The 19,536-nt window shown below is 41.6% G+C and overlaps 1 protein-coding gene and 1 pseudogene across 3 annotated transcripts in view; one reads left to right on the plus strand and one right to left on the minus strand.

The window, feature by feature from the left end:
• SSH2 (slingshot protein phosphatase 2) overlaps positions 1-19,536 on the minus strand; it is a 302,660-nt gene that overhangs the window by 147,152 nt on the left and 135,972 nt on the right. The window lies entirely within an intron of this gene.
• On the plus strand, positions 6,977-7,102 carry LOC119621971 (small nucleolar RNA SNORA70; annotated as a pseudogene).

The raw sequence follows: 19,536 nt of genomic DNA on the forward strand, positions 1-19,536 counted from the left end.
AACTCCTGACCTCAGGTGATCTGCCCACCGTGGCCTCCTAAAGTGCTGGGATGACAGGCATGAGCCACTGTGCCTGGCCCAAGTCTTATTCTCCTATGTTTAAATTGTTCCCATTCTGAGACCACTTCTATTCAGCCTTTCAGGTTTTCCATGTATAATATATTTTTCAAGACCTAGTTTAATTCTCAGCTCTTTCAATAATCAGAAACTCTATAGTGTTTTCATATCCATCTTCACTTGATTCTAATTAAAATCCTGTGTAGGTAAGAAGAGCTAGCTAGGATTATCAGCTTCATTTTACAGATGAGGAAACTAAGGCTCTGAAATTAAGGGACCTACCCAAACTTACATATTAAGTGTCAGAGCTAGGATTTGAACCTACATCTTCTGATTAAGTCCAGTGATCAATTCCTGGTTTATAGTATGCTGTGACACTTTTCTAAGTCCTCTAGAATTTATAATCTATATTACGTTATTCGAAGTCTTATTTTCTATGCTCTGTTTTGTGGCACATAATGCATATTTACATAGACAACAATTAGAGCATATTTATTTGTTGTCCTCTAATTGCTGCCTATATAACTTATCTCTCTACTGGAGCAAATCAGACACTGTAACTCTTTTGAGGACTTTATATAGCCTAGTACAGTGCTATGCGGGTCATAAGCACTAAATACATCCTGGTTAGATGACTGATCCTTTGCACTACATCACTTTATATCTTTCTTAAGGCCATCTTTCTTTCACATACGCATTATGCTCTAGTAAATATTTCCTTAAAGAATCAATACATTAATGATGGAAGTTCTTTTTCCCTGGGAGCACTCCCTCACTAAATAAGGAGCAGCCCTTAAGACTCCTTTTCACCACCTTTACATCTCTCTCTTGCTGCCTCTTGTTCTTTGGATAGATACCTCCTTCATACACAGAATTCACTAGAGGGCCTGAAACACAACCTAGTAAGTAGGTAAGGGTTTTATTTTTATTTTCAAGCCTGCTCTAGACTTTCAGGAGCCAAAAGTTCAAATCACAGCAGGACTGATTCAGCCCTTTCACAAGCAATTTAGTACTATGCAGTTTGTTTAGGATGGTCAAGTTTCCAGGCCCTGGCAGAGCAGCATCATTATCTCTCTTAGCATTCATGTATCAACTTCCCTGGCCATATTTCACTTTCTATGTCTTTCTTCTCTGAAATCAGGTGAACATACAAAATCAGACACTTACACAATTATACATTTTTCAACAACCATGTCAAATATGTTCAAGGATTTACCACAATATTGGAAGTTGTTTTTTCTCTCTGGATTAGATAAAACCAACAAGTATGCAAAAATTACACTTCTCAATCCTTAGTAGAAAGGGGGCACTATTTATTATTCTTCAGCTAGTACATCAACTAACTGAGAAAAGGTAAGTTTTTTTTTTTTTCAGATTCTATTCAGTCCACCTCACAGCAACATAACAGCAGATGTTATCCTCATTTTACAAAATGAGGAAATTGAGGGCTACCATAGTATGAGGTGGGACAGAACTAAAATCAAGTCTTCTTTTTTTTTTTTTTGAGACGGACTCTTGCCCTGTCACCCAGACTGGAGTGCAGTGGCAGGATCTCGGCTCACTGCAAGCTCCGCCTCCCAGGTTCACACCATTCTCCTGCCTCAGCCTCCCAAGTAGCTGGGACTACAGGCGCCCGCCACCACACCTAGCTAATTTTTTGTATTTTTAGTAGAGATGGGGTTTCACCGTGTTAGCCAAAAATCAGGTCTTCTTACTCTTAGTTAATTGCTCTTTCTCTCTGTGGTGGTGAATTTTAGGCATCAATGTAACTGGATTACAAAATACCTACAGAATTGGTAAAGTATTACTTCTGGGTATGCCTCTGAGGCTGTTTCCAGAGACGATTGGCATGTGAGTTGGTGGACTGAGTGGGGAAGATCCAGTCTCAATGTAAGCAGGTACCAACCAATCTACCTGGGCTGCGGGGCCAAGATAGAACATAAAAGGAGAAAAAAAGCTTTCCTCTCTCCTCCTGGAGCTAGGATACTCTTCTTCTCCTGCCTTGTCAGAACTCCAGGCTCTCTGGACTTGGAACTCCAGGACTGACTCCAGTGAACCCCTCCAGGTCCTCAGGTCTTTGGCATTTGACTGAGAATTACCCTAAAGGCTTCCCTGGTTTTGAGGCTTTTGGACTTGGGCTGAGCCACACTACCGGTATCCTGGTGTCTCCAGCTTGCAGATGGCCAGTCATGGGACTTCTCAGCTTCCATAATTGCATGAGCCAATTCCCCATCTGTCCGTCCGTCTGTCCATCCATCCATCCATCCATCCATCATCCATCCATCATCCACCCATCCATCCTATTAGTTCTATCTCTCTGGAAAATTCTTACTAATATATCCTCCATTACTCTGCTGGACATCCAGACTTCCCTTGATGACCCCTTTGTATACAAAAAGAAAATCAACACTGCACACCTGGAATCCTACCTAACTAAACAGGAAGACTAAATCAGAACTGAGTTTCTATCCGTAGAAATACTATTACAATGTAGAAAGAAAAGAAAAGGGGTCCTATTCCTTGTCATTACACAGTAGAATAGAAAATATATATTTAAAACTTATATACAGTTTTTGTTTAATTACATTTTTAAAAACATTTTACTTTTACCTGGGAAATCTTGTTTTTCAGAAATCTTGTTTTCTAAGCACCTCATGAAAAGACGGCAAACATTTTGACTCTCTTTTCTGAAGACCAGTATTCTATAAATAATACTAATCTTCAACATCTTAGTTTTATTAAATGCTCTTTAATTTCACTTTGTAAGATTTCTCCATCAGATGGTTTACACATCGCCTTTTGAGATTATTAAATATGAATTTTGTTAAAGTGATATGAAGACATTGGCAGTTTGAGAGATCACTGGGTTATTTTTATTTATTTATTTATTTTTAGATGGAGTTGCGCTCTTGTTGCTCAGGCTAGAGTGCAATGGCACGATCTCGGCTCACCACAACCTCCGCCTCCTGGGTTCAAGCAATTCTCCTGTCTCAGCCTCCCGAGTAACTGGGATTACAGGCTTGCACCACCACGCTTGGCTAATTTTTAGTAGAGACAGGGTTTCTCCATGTTGGTCAGTCTGGTCTTGAACTCCTGACCTCAGGTGATCCGCCTGCCTTGGCCTCCCAGAATGTTGGGATTACAGGAGTGAGCCACCGCGCCCAGCCATTTGGGTTATAATAGGAATCTTTCCACAGTGTCTGTTTCCTTAAAAATATATTTAAGACATAAACATATGAATAAGGAGTCTATACATACATGTTTCAAGGTAAGAAAAACCATGTATATAAGGAGTTCCTAAAGTTTATACTGTTTAAACTCATAAACATAAGATCAGAAGAGACGGCAAACAAAAACGACCTTATACTAAACTCAGCAATTCTGAATTGTGTTCATAATAAACCTTTCCTAATAGCCTTTTACTTTTTCATCCAAAACAAATAACTTGTAGTGAACAAGAAGGAAAGTATGTTAATTTAATTTTTTTTTTTTTTTTTTGAGATGGAGTTTTGCTCTTGTTGCCCAGGCTAGAGTGCAATGGCGGGATCTTGGCTCACTACAACCTCCGCCTCCTGGGTTCAAGCAATTCTCCTACCTCAGTCTCCTAAGTAGCTGGGATTACAGGCATACACCACCATGCCCAGCTAATTTTGTATTTTTTAGTAGAGACAGGGTTTCACCATGCTGGTCCGGCTGGTCTTGAACTCTTGACCTCAGGTGATTCACCTGCCTTGGCCTCCCAAAGTGTCGAGATTACAGGCGTAAGCCACTGCACCCAGCCTATTAACTTTTAAAAGTTTCCTACATACTTCCTGGAGGAAAGTGAGATTCTAATTTTGGGGGTTGGGATTGGAGAGTAGAGAAGTGGATAAGAATGATGGGCAAAACTTTGGTTCTTATATATATGCTGCTGCTTTTTTAAAAATGAAATTTTTATTCAATTGGGAAAATCATACTGGGAGAGGGTAACAGTACTATAAAAAGTTAATCATCCGGTCATGAATTACATTTAAAACTGTAAGGTACAGGATGGCAAGACCAGCAAGAAGCTCAACATTGCCAACTATGGACAACTTGAGTAAGTTTGACTTGTGTTTTACCTTAACCAACAGACCATTCCTTCTGTAGCTCAGGAAAGCACCCCTTCACCCCATTTGCTCGCAGTATCCTATACTCTTTGTGCTCTCACTGCAGTTCCCTTTGGCTTCCATGTTTTCCTTGTTCCCCTCCATGCCTAGCTGGATTGCAGAATTAAGTTTATGATTATGAGATAAAAACCAAATAACAAAACAAAACTGTAAGGTGCCTATTGCTATACAAGCTTCCCTAGTTTCAATTTATACATTTATCACTCATAAACTCAGTAATTTAACAATTAGGTAATTCATGCTTATTAATTGCCAGGGCTTGGATTGGACCTTGAGGATAAAAAATGAAGAATGCATGAGATCTGGCAGCCTAGAAGGGAGACAAACTGGAGTGTGAAAAATGAAGTCCTTTATCTTTCCCTTCTTTCTTTTCCCTTTCCCTTTCCTTTTTCCTTTCCTTTCCTTTCTTCTCTTTTCTTCTCTTTTCTTTTTTGACAGGGTCTGGCTCTAGCGCCCATGCCGAAGAGCACTGGCGCGATCTTTGCTCACCTCAACCTCTGCCTCCCAGGCTTAAGTGATCCTCTTGCCTCAGCCTCCCATATTATGAACTTTTCATTACTAAATTTATTCACCAAATTAATATACAACAGAATTGCAAATAATACAGTTCTCGAACAGAATTAGCAGCAAATTCACTAAAACTTTTTTTCTTTTTAATCAGTGAGGAGACCATCCTGTGAATGTCATTTTTTGAGGATATATAGCTGTCTTTTATTTGTAGGTTCTGTTTTTTTCAATTCATAGAAAAGAAAATCCTCTCCTGATCTGAATGTATGCATTCAAACGTCTTCCCTAGGGTTAACCTTGGCTGTTTCATTTTGTCTGTAGGGTAGGGACTTATCCTGAGACAATGGTCTTGATAAGTTGGTAAAGCCATTCCATCACAAGTCATCAGTACTTTATCTGTGCCCTTGAGTTTTTCACAACATGAGTTGGTTTTAATTTTCAACATAATCTGAAAAAAATTCTTCAAATGCTTCAAATACTCTGTGTTTTGGGGAAGACATCAGGCCTAGCAGGAATTTGGATCATGAGCAGCTTATAGAATCAGGCTTTGGCTAGTAGAATTCACATATCTGCCTGTGTAGACTCCTTCAGTAGCAGCTTGGCATGGTTCTTGCCAAGGTCCTCTGGAGCACTGCTGCTCTGTTGCCCTAAAGGTTGAAGGCCAGTTCAGTACTGAGGAAGGTTCTATTGGTGGTCTCAGCAAAAAGTGATAGCCCAAAGCCCAGAGACTCCTCAGGGTTGGCTCCTTTCATGTGATCCATGTAAATAAAGAAAGAACTTGTTGAACACGCTCCTCAAGAGTGCCGTGATTTAGTCAGCCATCTGAGGTGATACACCTACGGAGTATGCTATTCCTCTAACACTTTGGATTTTTCTAGGATCTGTGAGCTGAATAGGTCTCAAGATCTTCCTTCAGGACGTGAGAAAAATATTTTACCACCTCTACGAGGCATGCCCAACACACCGTCTTTAGCTCAAATAACTTACCAACAATCCCAAACTATCTCAGCAGAAGGTTGTGGTCATAAAGAGCCAAGCAAAGAAAGTTTCCAAGTAAAGCCACCACCATAATGGACATTACAGTTGTGCTCCACAGACCCACCATACAAAGGCCTACTTAGTAATTAAGGGTTGTTCTTGTTTTGTTTATTTTCATTCAAAAATCATTAGTTTTTCCATCCACTAGCTTTGTAAAGTTGACTTCAAAATGTCTGAAGCCTGCATTGTGGTCTTTGGCATGGATCTTTTGGAATTTGATGGGGCGAACAGACACTGACACAAGAAAGTTGCAGCCTACAGAGCTGAAAAAGTGGATCTGGATTGTCATGTGGGTGCCATAGAGTTATAGGGGGGCTATCAGTGAAGCATGGAGGTGATGGTGATGGCTGTGGCTTCAGCTTCCTCTTGCAGTCCTCCTGACTATGTCTTTTAAAACGGATTAACTTTTAAAAGGATATTTGTATAGCATTTTGCAATTACTGAAAGTAGGTTTTTTTTCAAAAAAGTACATAAACCACATTTTAGATTGTGGCTAAAATTTTAAATTAATGGCTGGGTGTGATGGCTTATGCCTGTAATCCCAGCAGTATGGGAGGCTGAGGCAGGCAGATCACCTGAAGTCAGGAGTTCAAGACCAGCCTGGCCAACATGGTGAAACCTCATCTCTACTAAAAATACAAAAATCAGCTGGGCATGGTGGTGCACATCTGTAATCCCAGCTACTCGGGAGGCTGAGGCAGGAGAATTGCTTGAATCCGGAAAGTGGAGGTTGCAGTGAGCTGAGATCTCACCACTGCACTCCAGCCTGGGTGACAGAGTGACAGAGTGAGACTCTGTCTCAAAAATAAAATAAAATAAAATAAAAATACATTTATTATGATTATCAGCTATTTAATCATTAAATCTTATACCTCACAGCATCTATCTAGTTCTTATTGGAAAGGCCTCCTTGGCTTTAGTAGTTAACACATACATACTTATGGAATATTGAGAATTGTTTATTTTGATGGAGGCAAACTCATATACTTTTAATTACTAGCCCATCCTATTTAAGGACTCATGCTTTGCTTATAAAGTGTTACTCAGGGACAACCTAATAAGAAAATGTATGGTGCACTGAAATAATGAAAATGCACAATTCCATGGTACCTACATTCATTCTGCGGACAGAATGAGAATCTTCTGAGAATAAGGACAGAAAGAGAATCTTCCAAGCACCAATCCTTGCCTTTAGAAAATTGAAATTTCATTACAAACAATTCTTTCTACAACCAGCTACTGGTTGATCTTACATTTCATCTGGTGTGCAATGGCTGCAAACAGCAGCCTCCTTGGTAGTGTTTGCAGCCTGCTGCTTGTATGGGTTACTCTAATGGATGCTGGAGACAACCCTTTCCAATGTATATTCATGTCTCTGACCCTGCACTGTCACTAAACTAGAAATACAAAAACAAAAACAAAACCTGATCTGGAGGGTCTTTGAGATAGAGGTCACTGTTACCACATCCCTTCCTGCCTTGCAGCCTGTGCAGCCTGGCATGAGTGAGGGGACAGCAGATGGGAACAGTATCCTCTCAACTGTTCCTCAAGAGTTCTTGACTGTCAGCTCTTTCCCCTCCCATGAAAGGAATTCTCCTGATATGATTATACTGTTGCCTTTTCCCATTCCTCTTTCCCCTACTAGGAAAAAAAAAAAAAGTACTGCAATGAATGTGAGAATATTTGTTATAACATTTTACAGTTTTTCAATGAGAACTGAATTACGGGATATATAAATGTTTCGCATGGTGGAAAAAGGGTAGAGGTCACAATTTCACAGCTACCCAAATCACACTTCTCTGTTAATAAAGGAATTCTTTTAATAAAGTCATGTAGCCTGCACGGGCGTGGTGGCTCACGCCTGTAATCCCATCACTTTGGGAGGCTGAGGCGGGGGGATCACCTGAGGTCAGGAGTTCGAGACCAGTCTGGCCAACATGGTGAAACCCCATCTCTACTAAAAATACAAAAATTAGCCGGGCATGGTGGTGTACACCTGTAATCCCAGCTACTCAGGAGGCTGAGGCCAAACAATCGCTTGAACCCAGGAGGCAGAGGTTGCAGTGAGCCGAGATCACGCCACTGCACTCCAGCCTGGGTGACAAGAGTGAGACTCTGTCTCAAAAAAAAAAAAAAAAAAAAAATTAGCCAGGTGTGGTGGTGGGCACCTGTAATCCCAGCTACTCATAAGGGTGAGGCAGGAGAATTGCTTGAATGCTGGAAATGGAGGTTGCAGTGAGCCAAGATCATGCCACTGCACTCTAACCTGGGTGACAGAGTGAGCCTCCATCTCCAAAAAAAAAAAAAAAAAAGAAAACAAAAGAAAAAAAAAGTAAGTCATGTAGCTAAGAGGATTTTCTTACTACTAAATAATCAGCATTGATAGGCCATTTGAGTTTTTATTAGTCTTTGGGTTTTTATAATATCCAGCAAAACAACTCTTCCAAAAGTCAATTTGGCAAAATCAATAATCGAAGGGACATTTATGTTTATTTTTCTTATACCATGAAGAATAACATCTAGGGGAAAAAAGTAAAATTATTTACCTAGATTTGAAATATATACCTAATTTTTTTACTAGTGGAAGGAAGGAAGGAAGAAAAGGAGGCAGGGAAGAAGGGAGGGAGGAAGGAAGGCCGGCCAAATTCAGTTATGGCTGTGATAATCAGATTTGCTTTTCAAATCAGATTTAAGAACTATGGCTTTCACAGCCACCAGATACAGTACACATCATATAAATATAAAATAGTGTCTGTGAATACATTCTTCAGAAACAAAGAATACTTCAGTGAAATGAAAATTCTTACTGCTGTTAAATAGCTAGGAAAAGAGCTATTTAAAGGTGTACACTTAACCATCCCAGCAAGGCTACTCTGTACAATAGCAGACATTTAAGAAAATGAGAAGATAGCTCACTACACCCCCTGGTGGCCACCCCCCACACACTTATAAACAGCAGATAGTTCTCTATTCTGTACAGGAAGTGTGACCCACATGGTGGGAGGTTCACAGGGTGCAGAGAGGCCCACAGCAAAAGATAAATGGTGGCTGGGCACAGTAGTTTACGCCTGTAATCCCAACACTTTGGGGTCCAGGAGTTTGAGACCAGCCTGGCCAACATGGTGAAACCCTGTCTCTACTAAAAATACAAAAAATTAGCTGGGCGTGGTGGTGGGCCCTGTAATCCCAGCTACTTGGGGGGCTGAGGCAGGAGAATTGCTTGAACTCAGAAGGTGGAGTGTGCTGAGATCGCCCCATTGCACTCCAGCCTGGGCGACAGAGTAAGACTCTGTCTCAAAAAAAAAAAAAAAAAAAAAGATGAACAGTTTCTATATGATCAGTTACAGCCACTTTCTAATAAATGGAAAGCTCTACCTTTGTTTAAAAACAGCAACAAAACAAAACAAAACAAAAAAACAACTCTGGCCAGCCGCAGTGGCTCACACCTATAATCCCAGCACTTTGGGAGGCCGCCGGATCACCTGAGGTCAGGAGTTCGAGACCAGTCTGGCCAACATGTTGAAATCTCATCTCTACTGAAAATACAAAAATTAACCGGGCGTGATGGCACGTGCCTGTAATCGCAGCTATTCGGGAGGCTGAGGCAGGAGAATTGCCTGAACCTGGGAGGCAGAGGTTGCAGTGAGCCAAGATCATGCCATTGCATTCCAGCCTGGGCGACAGAGCAAGACTCCATCTCAAACAGCAACAACAATAAAAAACCCTCTGTTTCTCTTTCTAATGTATATTTCCTGTCCTAAGTGCAATCAATATTCAGCTTCTCCATGAAATGTTAACATCATCACTCTATTTCTTAAAGAAGAGTGAGGTGATAGAGCATTTTATTGCCAAATGGCTCAGAAAAAAAGTTCCTTGTATTGTGTTTATAATTTCTCTGTAAGTATGAGATTGTTTCAATTTTTTTTTTTTTTTTTTTTTTTTTTTTTTTTGAGACAGTGTCTTGCTCTGTCTCCAGGCTGGAGTGCAATCTCAGCTCACTGCAACCTCTGCCTCCTGGGTTCAAGCGATTCTCCTGCCTCAGCCTCCTGAGTAGCTGGGATTACAGGCATGTGCCTCCAGGCCCAGCTAATTTTTGTATTTTTAGTAGAGACGCGGTTACACCACGTTGGCCAGGCAGGTCTCGAACTCCTGACCTTGTGATCCACCTGCCTCGGCCTCCCAAAGTGCTGGGATTACAGGCGTGAGCCACCGCGCCCGGCCTAAACATTTTTTTAAAGATAAAAAAGATGAGGATTAAATTATCAGCTCATATTTACAATGGACCTGCTTTTTCCCCCACTTTTTCTCCCTTTTTAAAATTTAAGTATAATACTTATATTCTCAAGGTTTATATAGTCTTTAACTAGAACATATACTGAGGCAGAAATACATTTTTCCTCTTTTCACAGCTGAAAGATGGGCAATGTAGTAAATATATTGTCATGATATTTAAATCCATAGAAAAATTATTTCACCAAATAGGTTTGAATAAAGATGAAGTCCTATCTCAAAGATAAAAAATAAACAGAGCAAATACATGATAAAGAAAACCTGACAAGGTACCACAGAAATCTGGAAGAAAAATTTAGCTGCAAATTAGTAACAGTGCCACTGAGAAACCATCTCTTATATAAGGACATGCCCTAATCCTGTGTTTTTTGTTTTTTGTTTTTTGAGATGGAGTCTCGCTCTGTCACCCTGGCTGGAGTGCAATGGCACAGTCTTGGCTCACTGCAACCTCCACCTCCTGGGTTCAAGCGATTCTCCTGCCTTAGCCTATCGAGTAACTGGGACTACAGGTGTGTGCCACCATGTCTGGCCAGTTTTTGTATTTTTAGTAGAGACAGGGTTTCCATTATGTTGGCCAGTCTGATCTCGAACTACTGACCTCGTGATCCGCCTGCCTCAGCTTCCCAAAGTGCTGGGATTACAGGTGTAAGCCACGGTGCCCGGCCCAATTTTTCTTTTCTTTTCCTTTTCTCTTCTCTCTCTCTCTTTCTTTCTTTAACAGAGCCTCGCTTTGTCGCCCAGGCTGGGGCACAGTGGCAAAATCTCAATCTCGGCTCACTGCAACCTCTGCCTCCCAGGTTCAAGCAATTCTCCTGCCTCAGCCTCCAGAATAGCTAGGATCACAGGCGCGCATCACCATGCCTGGCTAATTTTTGTATTTTTAGTAGAGATGGGGTTTCACCATGTTGGCCAGGCTTGTCTTGAACTCCTGACCTCCGGTAATCTGCCTGCCTTGGCCTCCCAAATCCCATGTCTGGGATTATAGGCATGAGTCACCATGCCGGCCCTATGTTTTCTTTTAACTGCCTTCAAACTATTTCTACTTGAATATTGTCCTGTTGTTTCACATATCCAAAGGCAAACTCTTCATATGGCTTCTGACAGAGTTCCCTTTCTTAACTAATATTATTTGTAGTACAGTAATCAATATTCTTCTATTCCTGTTCATTCACTAAGCATTTACTGAGTGCCAACTACATGCTAATTGGATACCCAAGTAAAAGACATAAACCCTGTCCTCATGCTGCTCTCACACAGGAACTAGCCATTTGCCTGAATAACTGCAACAGCTTCCTTGATAGTTTTCTTGCCTCCCCTCCCCTCATGCTGTATAATACTGCCAGACTCCTTCTGGCAGTCATGTTATACATTTTTTCTTTTGTGTATGTGTGTGAGACCAGAGTTTTGTTATTACTCAAATCAGTCTTCCTGAAAACTTGAGGATCAGAGTTGTTTTTTGTTTTTTTTTCTGAGACGGAGTCTCACTCTGTTGCCCAGGCTGGAGTGCAGTGGTGCGATCTTGGCTCACTGCGACCTCTGCTTCCTGGGTTCAAGCGATTCTCCTGCCTCCGCCTCCCGAGTAGCTGGGATTACAGGCATGTGCCACTGTGCCTGGCCTGGATCAGAGTTTTGGTATAAAGGATAATTTGTTGGGTAGGGGACCATTGAATTGGGAGTGCTGATTGATTGGCTCAGAGATAAAATCATAGGGAGTTGAATTTATTCTCTTATGCCGAGTCAGTTCCTGAGTGGGGACCATAGAACTGGTTGGCAGGTCCATGTGGGGTCATCTGGTTGTCAGAAATGGAAAAACCTTATGTATTAGTCAGGGTTCTCTAGAGGGACAGAACTCTATATAAATATATTTATATGGGAGTTTTTTAAGTATTAACTTAAAGGTCCCACAATAGGCCATCTGCAAGCTGAGGAGCAAGGAGAGCCAGTCTGAGTCCCAAAACGGAAGAACTGAAGAACCTGGAGTACAATGTTTGAGGGCAGGACGCATCCAGCATGGGAGAAAGATGTAGGCTGGGAGGCTAGGCCAGTCTGTCCTTTTTATGTCCTTCTGCCTGCTTTATATTTGCTGGCATCTGATTAGATTGTGCCCACCAGATTAAGGGTGGATCTGCCTTTCCCAGCCCACTGACTCATGTTAATGTCTTTTGCAACACCCTCACAGACAGACCCAGGATCAATACTTTGTATTCTTCAATCCAATCAAGTTGACACTGAGGATTAACCATCACACCTGAAAAGGCATCTCAAAAGGCTGATCTTAGGTTCACAATAGTGATGTTACCTTTAAGAGTAATTGGGGGCTGGACACAGTGGCTCATGCCTGCAATCCTAGCACTTTGGGAGGCCAAGGTGGGCGGATCACCTGAGGTCAGGAGTTCGAGACCAGCCTGGCCAACATGGTTAAACCCCGTCTCTACTAAAAATAAATATAAGCTGGGTATGGTGGCATGCACCTGTAATCCCAGCTACTCAGGAGGCCGAGGCAGAAGAATCGCATGAACCTGAGATGGAGGTTGCAATGAACCAAGATCGTGCCATTGCATTCCAGCCTGGGCAACAGACCAAGATTCCGTCTCAAAAAAAAAAAAGTAATTGGGAGCCGAGGCGGCTGAATCACTTGAGGTCAGGATACAAAAATTAGCTGGGTATGGTGATGGGCGCCTGTAATCCTAGCTTCTTGGGAGGCTGAGACAGGAGAATCACTTGAATCCAGGAGGCGAGGTTGCAGTGAGCCGAGATTGCACCCCAGCCTGGGTGATAGAGTGAGACTCCATCTCAAAAATAACATAACATAACATAACATAACATAACATAACATAACATAACATAAAAAATAATTGGGGAAGTTGTGAATCTTATGACCTCCTAAATAATGGCTGGTAATATTTAGAATTAGTTATGTCATTCTTCTACACATAGATCTATCAAATCGAAACTCCTCTGCTTTTAAGGTATACACAGTTACCTTGTTACTGTCCTAAAACACATTAGCGCCTATTTTCAGAGTTTTGATGATATCCTTCCATTCTCCCTACTCTCCTATGTTTGGAATGCTACCCTTCTCTTCTCCTATCTAAATCCCATTCATTCATCATGACTCAGCTCTTCCAAGAGGTTTTATGAGACTTCTCTGGCCCACATTGCTTTTTTCCTCTCCTCTGCTGCAAATTTTATTTTCATTGCTATCTTTGAAACAACTGGGGAAAAGACCAAATTTTCTTTTTGTTTTGTTCTTATTTTGCTTAATTTTTCCCTCATAAAGACCAAATTTTCCAAGGTAAAGATTTTTTTCAGCAGATAGTGAGTAATTTTTTATGTCCATGAAAGATTAAAGAGGAAGAAACTAGGCTTAAAAATAGGGGAGGGTTTCAGCTGAACATGAAAAATAATTTCTTCATTTTCAGAGTAATTAAAAAATAAAAAGTATAATATATTATATGTATTGCTTGAATTGAGAGAAGAAATGTAAAACTCCTTTATACAATTCTTATCTTGGGGTTGGCACACACAAGAATGAAATAATTCTTCTATAATTAAAATTAAATTAAGATCTCAAAGTACTTTATTTCCTACCATACCTATTCACTATTCTCCTTAAAAAAGGTGTCCTGAGATTGCAAAGATACATTTTAGTGCAATCTTGTTCATTTTTATTTATCATCTTATAATGGTAATAGGTTGACCCATATGAGACAGCTGTTTACAGTTAATATGGTTGAATGTTGGCGTTTCATGTTTTTTTTATTTTTTGTTTTTGAGACGGAGTCTTACTCTGTCGCCCAGGCTCTGGAGTGCAGTGTTACCATCTCTGCTCACTGCAACCTCTGCCTTCCGGGTTCAAGTGATTCTCCTGCCTCAGCCTCCTGAGTAGCTGGGATTACAGCCGCATGCCACCACGCTTAACTAATTTTTGTATTTTTAGTAGGGACGGGGTTTCGCCATGTTGACCAGGCTGGTCTCGAACTCGTAACCTCGTGATCCGCCCGCCTCGGCCTCCCAAAGTGCTAGGATTACAAGCGCGAGCCACCGCGCCCAGCCGGTTTACTTTTATAGTTATCTTCCTGGCTATTCCCCAGTCAGCAAAGTGGGTCATCACACAAGAAAAAGCTGAGTCCATAAATATGCAAAAGAAATACTGGCATCACATGTCATCCATTTATCTTTTCACAGACAGGTTGGAAAGGTTCCCTGGCAAAACTCCAGCCAGCCTGCATACTGGGGTGGAGCTTCGGGAAGTTCGCACAATTTGCATGGGGCGGAGCCTGGCCCCTCCTCTTCCTTTGTGAAACCAGGGATTCAAACTGCAAGGCAGGAAGCGAACCAGCAGGAATTCTAGCCTTGCAGAAAGTCCCTGTTCACCCTTTGTTTTCCTTTTTGCCCCATAAATCCCATTATTCTCACCCTTTAATCGTCTGTGAGCCAAAATTTTTGTGGCCATGGGACAAAGACCCCGTCTTTAGCTGAACTAAGGAAAAGTTCTGTGACAACAGTTAATGATATAAAACATGATTTTCTGTAATTATGTTATCTTTTTATGCCTGTCTTCTGAGAAAAAAAAAATATTGCTGGAGTTTAAATATCACAAAAAGGTGGCCAGCCATGGTGGCTCACACTTGTAATCCCAGCACTTTGGGAGGCTGAGGCAGGAGGATCACTTGAGCCCAGCAGTTTGAGACCAGCCTAGGCAACATAGGGAGACCCTGTCTCTACAAAAATAACAGAAAATATTAGCTGGGCATAGTGTTGCATGCCTCCTACTTGGGAGGCTCAAGTGGGAGGACTGACTGAGCCCGTTACTGTATCGCTGCACTCCAGCCTGGGTGGCAGAGCAACACCCTGTCTCAATCAATCAATCAATCACAAAAAGGGGCTAGTATGGCATAAATACATTGTTTCTTAATTCTGGTAAAATAAACATAAAAATTCCATCCTAACCACTTTTAAGTGTACAGTTCATTGGCATTAAGTACATTCACAATATTGTGCAATCACCACCACTATCCATTTCTAGAACTTTCTTCATCTTCCAAAACTGAAGCTCTGTACCCACTAGGCAGTAACCTCCCACCCCATCCCCCAGTCACCATGATTCTGTCCGCATGAATTTGATTATTCTAGGTATCTCATGTAAGTGGAATCATACAGTATTTGTCTTTTTGTGATTGGCTTATTTCACTTAGCTTAATGTCCTCATTTTTACCCATGTTGTGGCATGTCAGAATTTCCTTTTTAAAGGCTGAATAATATTCCATTGTACATATAATACCTCATTTTGTTTATTCATTCCCCATTGATGAGCACTTGGATTGCTTCCATCTTTTGGCTATTGTGAATAGTGTTGCTATTAACAGGGGTATATGAATCTCTTGAGACCCTGCTTTCAATTCTTTTAGGTATCTACCCAGGAGTCCAGAAGTGGAATTGCTGGATCATATGATCATATTCTATTTTTAATTTTTTGAGGAATCATCATACTATTTTCCATTGCAGCTATGCCATTTTACATTCCCACCAATAGTGCACAAGGCTTCCAATTTCTCCATGTCCTCACCAATGCTTTATTTTGATAGTGGCCATCCTAATGGGTATGAGGTAGTATATCTCACTGTGGTTTTGATTTGCACTTCCTTAATGATTAGTGATTTTGAGGTTTTTTTTTAATTATTATTAGAGACAGGGTCTTGTACTGTTACCCAGGCTGGAGTGCAGTGGAACCTTCTTAGCTCACCACAGCCTTTAATTCCTGGACTCAAGCAATCTTCTCACCTCAACATTCTGAGTAGCTGGGACAGGTGTATGACACCACACCTGGCTAAATTTTTTTTATCTTTTGTAGAGATGGAGTCTTGCCGTGCTTCCCAGGCTGGTCTCAAACTCCTGGGCTCAAGAAATCCTCCCTTCTCAGCCTCCCAAGTGCTGGAATTCCAGGCATGAGTCACTGCATTCAGCCTTGAGCATCTTTTCATATGCTTATTGCATATTTGTTTATCTTCTTTGGAGAAATGTCTATTCAAGTTCTTTTCTATTTTTTTAATTGGGTTGTATGATGGTTAATTTTATGTGTCAACTATCAACCTGACTGGGCCACAGGATGTCCAGTATTTGGTTAAATATTATTCTCAGCTTATCTGTGAGGGTGTTTCTGGATAATATTAACCTTTGAATCAGTAGACTGGGTAAAGCAGACTGTCCTCTCCAGTGTAGGTAGGCCTCACTCAATCTATTGAAGGCTTGAATAGAACAAAAGGCTGAATAAGGGAGAAGCCACTCCTTCTGCCTTTGAGCAAGGACACTGGTCTTCTATTTTCGGACTCAGACTTGGACTCAGCGAATGGTGGACTGAGCCACCACTGGCTCTCCTAGTTCTTAAGTCTTTGGACTTGGACTGGAACTCTCTCTATGAGATACCCTTTTTTGGTTCTATTTATCTAGAGAATCCTGCCTAATACAGATATTGGTAATGAAAAATGGGGTGCTGAGGCTTTGAAACTGGGTAATGGGTAGATGCCAGAAGAGTTTTGAGGTGCATGCTAGAAAAAGTCAAGACTGCCATGAAGGGACTGCTAAAGGTAATTCTGGTGAGGGCTCAGAAACGATAGAGGAGACCTGGAGAAAATACTTCCATCTTCTTAGAGAATACATAAAGAACCACGAACAGAATATTGGTAGAAATATGGATGGAAAAGCCCATTCTAACGAAGACTCAGATGGAAACAAGAAACATATTAGTGGACAATGGAGAAAAGGCAATCCTTGTTATAAAGTGGCAAAGAACGGGCTGGATTGTGTTTGTGTTCTAGTATTGTGTGGAAGGTAGAACTTGCAACAATGGAATTGGACATTCAGCTACAGTGGTTTCTAAGCAAAGTGGTGAAGGAGTGGTTTGACTCCATCTGGCTGCTATAATAAAATGCAAAAAGAGAGAAATGAATTGCAGAAGGAATTGTTAAGCAAAAGGGAACCAGAACTTACTTGGAACATTCTCGGCCTGTGCATACTGCAAAAAATGAGAAAGCATGTTTGGAAGGGAACACTAACAGTGTGGCTGACTGACCATATAAGGATGGTAGTGTTGGTGTGAACCACAGGCCTAATCAGCCATCTCAATAGAAGCCAGGATAGAGAAGGGATTATGCAAACAGAAATACTGCAAGCTAGGATTAAGGGAAACAGAGAAAATGAAATGGAATAAAGGAAGACTGTGACTATGCATTATCCTTCAAGAAAGGGGAAGAAAGATCCCCAAAGGCAATTCAGTGATGATCATCAGGGCTTCTACTCTCATCACGCCCACCAAGGGTGGGGATCAGGGAGCAAGGCTGTCTTCACTTCAGTTTCAAAGGCTAGGACCACTGCCCAGCAGAGTTGTGTGGGCAGGGCTTTTGTAGAGAGACCTGTGGATGGCACTCCACTGAGCTGAAGGGGCGGGACCACCACATGAAGCAATAAGGGTGACACTGCCACTCAAGTGCATCTGGAGAGCAGAGCATCAACCAAGGAGGATTATTCTCAAGTCTTAAGACCTAATGGGATTTGCCTTGCTAAGTTTTAAACTTCTTTGGGACCTATCACTCCTACTTTCCTTCTGATTTCTCCCTTTTGAGATAGGAATATCTATCCTATGCTTACCTCACCATGGTATTTTGGAAGTGCTTAACTTACCTGATTTCACAGGTTCGCAGCTGGCGAGGAATGTTGGCTCAGAATGAATCATCCTTGGTCTTACCCATATCTGATTTAGATGATATTTAGATAAAACTTTGGACTTTAGGCTTCAGAATTGATGCCGGAATGTTTTGTCTTTTAAGGATGTTGAGATGGAATGAATATATTTTGTATATGAGAACATGAATTTTGTGGGTTCCCGGGCAAAATATTATGGACTTAATGTTTGTGCCCCCTGCTAATTCATATGTTGAAGCCCTATCCTCGAAAGTGATGGTATTTGGAGGCAAGGCCTTTGGGAGGTAGTTAGGGTTAGATGAGGTCATGATGGTGAGTCCCCTGTGACATGTCCTTATAAGAATAGGAAGAGACCAGAACATGCTCTCTCTTTCTCCCCACCAAGTAAGAACACTGAGAGAAGGTGGCTGTCTGTAAGCGTGGAAGAACACCCGCACATGAACATGCTGGCACCTTGATCTTAGATTTCCCAGCCTCCTAGGACTGTGAGAAATAAATGCCTATTGTTTCAGCCACCCAGTCTAGGTATTTTGTTATAGTGGACTGACTAGGGTTTTGTTTTTGTTGAGTTGTAGGAGTTCTTTATATCCATATTCTGGAATATTAACCCCTTATGATTTGCAAATATTTTCTTCCATTCCATGGGTTGCCTTTTCACTCTGTTGATAGTGTCTTTTGATGCACAGAAGTTTGAAATTTTGATGTAGTCTAATTTATCTATTTTTGTAGTTATGACTGTTATCTGTGAACAAAGCCATCATAGTTTGGTCTAATTGTACTGAAAGATTTTTTTTTTTTTTTTTTTTTGAGACAGAGCCTTGCTCTGTTGCCCAGGCTGGAGTGCAGTGGCGCAATCTCAGCTCACTGCAACATCTGCCTCCCGAGTTCCAGTGATTCTCCTGCCTCAATCTCCTGAATAGCTAGGATTACAGGCACATGCCACCACACTCAGCTAATTTTTGTATTTTTTCTAGAGACAGGGTTTCTCCATGTTGGCCAGGCTGGTCTCAAACTTCTGACCTCAGGTGATCCACCTGCCATGGCCTCCCAAAGTGCTGGGATTACAGGTGTGAGCCACTGCGCCTGGTCTGAAAGATTATTTTTATGACTTTGTCAATAAATGGCATTTGGTTAAAATAAGATTATTATTGGCTGGGCGTGGTGGCTCAAGCCTGTAATCCCAGCACTTTGGGAGGCCGAGACGGGTGGATCACGAGGTCAGGAGATCGAGACCATCCTGGCTAACACGGTGAAACCCTGTCTCTACTAAAAAATACAAAAAACTAGCCGGGTAAGGTGGCGGGCGTCTGTAGTCCCAGCTACTTGGGAGGCTGAGGCAGGAGAATGGCGTGAACCCGGGAGGCGGAACTTGCAGTGAGCTGAGATCCGGCCACTGCACTCCTGCCTGGGCGACAGAGCGAGACTCCATCTCAGGAAAAAAAAAAAAAAATTATTATTATTATTACTATTTTTATTTTTGAGACGTAGTTTTGTTCTCTTGCCCAGGCTGGAGTGCAGTGGCTCAATCTCAGCTCACTGCAACCTCCACCTCCAGGATTCAACCAATTCTCCTGCCTCAGACTCCTGAGTAGCTGGACTACAGGCATGCACCACCACACCTGGCTAATTTTTTGTATTTTTAGCAGAGATGGGGTTTCACCATGTTGGCCAGGCTGGTCTTGAACTCCTCACCTCATGTGATCCGTCTGCCCTGGCCTCCCAAAATGCTGGGATTGCAGGCATGAGCCACTGCCCCCGGCCAAAATAATAGATTCTTAATGCAATGTCTTTTTTG

The sequence above is a fragment of the Chlorocebus sabaeus genome, chromosome 16 (genome assembly GCF_047675955.1).
Source record: "Chlorocebus sabaeus isolate Y175 chromosome 16, mChlSab1.0.hap1, whole genome shotgun sequence".
NCBI classification, from domain to species: Eukaryota; Metazoa; Chordata; class Mammalia; order Primates; family Cercopithecidae; genus Chlorocebus; species Chlorocebus sabaeus.